A 6,000-nucleotide genomic window follows, 5' to 3' on the forward strand; every position below is an offset into this window, starting at 1 on the left:
TGTAGCTCATCTGCCTCATCACCAGAATTGCTAGGAAAAATGATGTTTGAATCTCGAACTATCTCTCTTTCAATTTACCTACACGCTTAGTATCCTAATTTTTTTGGACCAGTTCTGTACTACATCCGTCATATTTTGATATATAACCCTCTTCCTTTTCGGACCATTTCTCCCCGTTTCAACTTTCAACACAAAAGAAAAAAAGAATAATTTTATGTAAGGAATATATGAGGCAATACGTACTAATCCTTCACCAAGAATTTGGACTTTGGGTAGTTTTTCCCCCAGATAAATATTTCCTGAGTTAGTCAACAATATACAAAGAAAAGAAGATGGTATTTCGTCAGAAAGATAGTCATTGTCAAAGTCTTCATCCCTCTATCTCTATATTACGTACTCACCGATTGATTGATGATCAATAGTTGGTTATAAATACAGAGTAAGCTCATCAGATATGATCAATATGGTCGTTCCACCCCAATTAAAATTGCATGTTAAGGTCCTATACCACAAAAATGAAAGCCAATCCCAGTTTGCTAAGTTTCTTGTTAATTTGTGGACTACTGCTATCGCACTACTCTTGTTACAGCCATTCCATTGGAAAAACATCTGAAGGTTTTTCCAGCCATTCCATGAATAAGCTAAAAGTGGTTTCAATCAAGGTTAGCAGTAGATCACCACCACCACCACCAAAACCCGGTGCTCCAGTTCATTTCAAATCACCACCGCCACGACCACCACCGCCTCCACCACAGCCATGATCTTAGATCTTCTTCATTAGTATATCCCATGTTTGTTTACTTTTGTGATTTATACTTTGTTTATATCATTTTTAGATATACTTGTCATCCCCTACATCAATGAGTGAATAGGTGGTTAAACATATTTCTGTTGTTCCTGTGGTTATCATATTTTAAATTTTCAGTTGTAAATCAAATAAACCTGGCCGCCGGTGGACCGTGCATGGCTACATAGTTGCAACGACAACCATGTATTCATATCTTTGACCGACAAGAAAAGGTTCATGTATTCATGCCTCTATAAAAATTAATCCATATGTAGTTGTGTGATGTTTTATATATAAACTGTAGTGTGAATATATATATATATATATATAGCCAGTGCGCAGTGGCAGTAGCAGACGGTGGATTCGTCAATATAATGGGCAGTGATCCTGATTTTTAGCTACGTGTCAAACAAAATTTAAGGTAGTCTTGAAGATGAAATCATCAGTTTATGTATCACTATAAAAACAGTACTGAGATCTCATGACTTAACAACATGAAAATGGATATGGAACCTAGTTTGCCATGTAATTTGTTGTTGATTTATGGGCGACTTCTACTGTCGCACTGCAATGACATGGTTGAGGACGATCATGAATGTTTGGCCATGGAAGGAAAATGGTGTCGGAAAGGGTCCAACAATTAGATCACCACCACCACATATCACCGAAAAGCAACATACTAGTTCATTTTTCACTGTCTCCACTGCCGCGGTCACACTGCCACCACGACCTTATTCAGCAGTGAGCAGTGCATGCAATCACAACCATCACCTTGTTCCTAATTAGATCCTTAAGAGTTGGTTGTACTAATGTCATATCCAATAATTTGAATCATCTTTCATGCATAAAGTATTATTTGCTTATTTAATTTGTAAGGCCTAAAGGCCGTAGACTTTTCTTCTCTTTTGACTTTGGACCTGATATAGTAATATATTAGAAAAGTTGCCCGCGCTTTGCTGCAGGTAAGTAGCAATATAATTCATGAAATATCGGTTTATTTTCTTGCTAGATATGTAATGTAACTGAAGCTGTTATTATTTTACAGATTGCAAAAATAATATCTGAACCCATGCAAGTATGCAGATATATTTTGTTAAAATAGAGCAACTTTTGGGAGTCAAAATATTATATTCTCTTAATGTCACATATGGAGCAACTTTAACGAAATATGCAGCACATGTATATTCACCAGATCTCTCTCTACCAATATCTACACAGAACACGGCTCATGAACCAAATGTGGAGGTGTACGTCAAAACTCAAAGTGGAAATGATAAAGAGCTTGCTGACAACATTGAACCGTAGCTTCCCAATCTTGGCTCTAACACTTCTTCTAGACAAACAGAACAGAAATGAACATTGCTTTGGTCATCAGTTGATGCTAGAAACAAAGAGAAAACTCTTGTAAATTTAGCAGCTAATAAAAAGGTAAAAAGACAGTAGCATGTTTGATGAGTTTAGTTTAAATATCCTAAAACAAATAAGTTGAAAGGAAACATTGATAACTACTTAGTTTAGTTTGATTGGGTTGTAGAGAAGAACAATATTCTGATTAGTAGGTATTTAGATCGAAGGTTGGCCAACTTAGTGACTTACTAATCAATTTAGGCAGTCCATTAAGACAAAAAGCACAGATAGATTCAATCATGTTCAACTATAAGTCATTAAGTTGAGCAGAATTGTATCAATTATAAGAGGCTGACCTTTGAGTGCAAAGTTTATCCAAATTGAATCCATTTTGTTTGCTTAGAACTGCACAGGGATGGTCAGAGTTGAAATGCCTGCAAATATTCTGTAGTTTATTGAAATACCACAACAATTGACTTTGTCTCCAAACATTGTATACTTCTCAAATTAAATAAATGTTCCCAACCTGCTTCTGTGAGCTTTTTAACCTCTGTAAGCATCCAGCAATTTTTTGGAAATTCAACTATATCAGAGATTCCTGGCTGAATTTTTTTGCTTTTGTGCTCCTTCTTGGATACATGGATATTATTATTCAGCTGTCATAGAAGCCAAGGAAAGTAAAATAAGATGAAATGGAGATCAACAATAAGGCAATATATCAAAGCTGAGATGCGATGGTTTCAGGTGCTATATGAAAAAAAGACACAAATATGAGCTCTGCACAGTCAACTCAAAAAAGACTCCAACATATGAAAAAATACTGTGAATGAGAAATTGAAAATGAAATATACTTGTTGCTGTTGCAAATAATTTTTCCATTGTGTACCTTCCAATCACTCTGAGGTCCAATTGGTTTCCTTCTGGCGGTGCAATAAGATATCCGACTTCAAGACATGGCAAAGGAAATTGTGCAAGAGGTTACCATCATAAATAAAATAAAATAAACCATTAGTATCCACAATTACCTGGAGTCACTTCATGCAGCACAAGAATAGATAGAAACGTAGGAAGACTAAAGTGAGGTTGACCAATATGAGTATTCAAGTGTCGAACTTTTTCATATCTGTAAAGAAAAAGTTGGAAAAATTGAGAGATAATGGAGATGTTGTAAGATTACTGCTTACAAATTATGTATTTATAGCAGATGCTATAAGTATATTCTTAGTGAAACAACATATAAGTAAGAATATATTACACCACCTATATCTGCCTAATGCAATAGATAAAGCATAATTTTTTTTTTTGTAGCTCATGATCAACAATAAAAAAAAAATGTAATAGTTATCTTAGGAGGTGAATTGCATACCAAAACTTTGAAATACTGATTGATGATTAGTAATGATAGCTTCTTTCCAGTACAAAACAAAATTGAAAGTAATGTCCATGTTCTTGAACCAATCTTCCTTCATTATATTATTTTAGAATATAGTTTGGTAGTTGCTCTATTTTAATGAAATATATCTGCATATTTGGGAAGTGTCAATGCCACCATTAAGAGCATAAGCAACTTAATATTTTGACTCCCAAAAGTTGCTCTATTTTAACGAAATATATCTGCACACTTTGAGTTTTGACGTACACCTCCACTTCCCAAAAAATAATATCTTCAAATAGAGCATAGTGGTAGAGAGACCAGCAACTTACACTGAGCAAAATAACAGTTTCAAGCTAGAGCATAAGCATCTCTGAATGTCACATATGCAGCACAGGTATATTCTCACTAGATCTGTTTCCAATCATTAAAGCATTCTTCAAATCAGATACACAATCGTTAACAAAATCCAATACGCTTAAACTAAATTAAACCGATAACGCAGGCTTCAGAGCTCCAGATACTTCCAACAACAACAATAAAAGAAGAAAGTAAGACCATGAATTTTCAAATGGCCAAAGACTATCACTTTAGCTGAAAATCTAATCAAAAAAATCAAACTGAAATTAGCAAGCAACTCACCTCAAACCAGTCCAATCAACTACTGAAACATATCGCACTCTAACACAAAAAAAAAAAAAAAAATCAAAACCCCAATTAGTTCAAAACCAACGGAGACAGAAAACAAAATCAAAACCAAACCCATAAAAAGGACAAATCGGATATCGTCGAAGACAAACCCAAACTGATTCATCCTTTTATCACTCAAAATCCAAACTAATAAAACTCAACCACTACCTTTAGACCACCAATTAAGCTTACCTTACCATTGCCAGACAATTTGGTGTTCAAATCTTTTCCTTAATCGTATTATTCGTCTGCCTGAAACCAATCCGATGAGAAAGAGACTGACCTTTCTCTCTTACTCACTTTCAGTCCAAAGTCCAACCCGAGCATCAAAGATACAACAACAAAACAGCTCAGTAATCAATCATTGGAACACCAGATTAAGAAGGAAGAGGAAGTCACCGAAGATTACCTTTTGGGCAGAAGGGAGGAAGAGAGAAACCAACAGCTCCCCATTCACAAACACCGTACCAAGCTATTTTCGCCATTGATCTTGGTGGCTCGGTTCATAATAATATCTCGTTGCTTTTTATACGTACAGTTTCAATCGAGGAAAAATATGTGGTGCACTGAGAGTCTAGGATTGTGCCAGTGAAATTTTATATAGAAGATAAGAGAACGTTTGGCTATAAACTCGGTGCTAAACTGAAATTGTGGTGAGGCCGTGAATGTACTACGACAAAAATGGATGCCACTCCTAGTTTGATAAAAATCTTGTTCATTTTTGGATTACTAATTTACTACTATCGAAGTACCCTTGTTGCATGGTTAAGGACACTGAAGGGTTTTCCGACCTTTCCATCAGCAGATTTGAAGTGGTGTCAAACAGGGTCAGGCGTAGATCTCCACCACCGCCACCAAAAGTCAGTCCCCGGCTTCATCAGAAGCGGCCAAAGCTACCGCCGGCGCCACTACCACCTCTTCCCTGAGTGCAGCTAGCAACCCATGCAGGCAAGTAGATCAATGAACTTTAGCAAAGTACTTAAGAGGTTCCCTGCTCCACAAGAACGCCCAGCCGGCATACTCCACTAGGAGTTTGATATTGTGTGTTATTTTGATGGGAGTGCAGTATGGTTATGAATGGAGGAGGCGAGGCGATGCCCAGTTTTGATCCTCTGAGAAGTCCTATAGAAGGGCTTTAAGTTTTTTCCTTTGTAGCCGTACAAATGAGTATGCTTTGAGTTTCTACTTGTATTTCGGTTCCATCTATAGCCTAGTCTGCCTTGCAAGCGGTTTGCTATTTAACACAATTTCAATTACTTGTAGTGCAAAAAAAAAATTTCGACTTTATATATATAGTATGCAGTATTGAATTGAAGTTGGCTCATATGACCATAGAAATATATCTAGTTTCAGAGTGCAATACCTTCTTTTTCATGAACAATGCATGGGCAGGGGGGTGTTCCACCTAGAGGGAAGCATATTAAGCGGAAGCAAGACTGTCTGCTTGAGTAATGGAAACAACGGTGCCCAAAAACATAATCATCAGAAAGGGCTCCTGAAAAGTGGAACAGAAGGCTGTTACATATGATATATGCTAAATGTGGTTTTATTAATCTTGTACTCACACTACTTTCCTTTTTGTTGGAGAATATTGTTACACATCATTTGTAGCACCAAGCTGTTATGGCAAAGGGGAATGTTTGCATATTGTTAACCCTGCAAGATAGTGAAGCCCTAATTTTCAATTGGACTCGTTGTACCATCACGACTGGGATTTCTCAAATCTCCAACAAACTAGCATTGAAAGGCAAGAAGGACAGAGTCTAATGATTCAAACACTGTTTATTTGTTTAAGCTGCTGGGC

General features: G+C 36.5%; 1 long non-coding RNA gene across 7 annotated transcripts; it reads right to left on the reverse strand.

Moving 5' to 3' along the window:
- Positions 1–1,774: 1,774 nt before the first annotated feature.
- On the reverse strand, positions 1,775–4,727 carry LOC112194701. 7 transcript variants are annotated; one of them, XR_005808641.1, is made up of 8 exons: positions 4,606–4,727; positions 4,389–4,495; positions 4,149–4,187; positions 3,839–3,920; positions 3,021–3,257; positions 2,661–2,790; positions 2,491–2,539; positions 1,775–2,120 (listed from the first exon to the last, which is right to left on the reverse strand). It is a non-coding gene; the product is annotated as an uncharacterized LOC112194701 (long non-coding RNA). The 7 variants fall into 7 exon arrangements; XR_005808647.1 differs by having other exon boundaries at positions 1,775–2,168; XR_005808645.1 differs by having other exon boundaries at positions 2,491–2,568.
- Between the last annotated feature and the right edge of the window lie 1,273 nt (positions 4,728–6,000).

Source organism: Rosa chinensis, chromosome 3 (genome assembly GCF_002994745.2).
Source record: "Rosa chinensis cultivar Old Blush chromosome 3, RchiOBHm-V2, whole genome shotgun sequence".
In the NCBI taxonomy this organism is placed as follows: Eukaryota; Viridiplantae; Streptophyta; class Magnoliopsida; order Rosales; family Rosaceae; genus Rosa; species Rosa chinensis.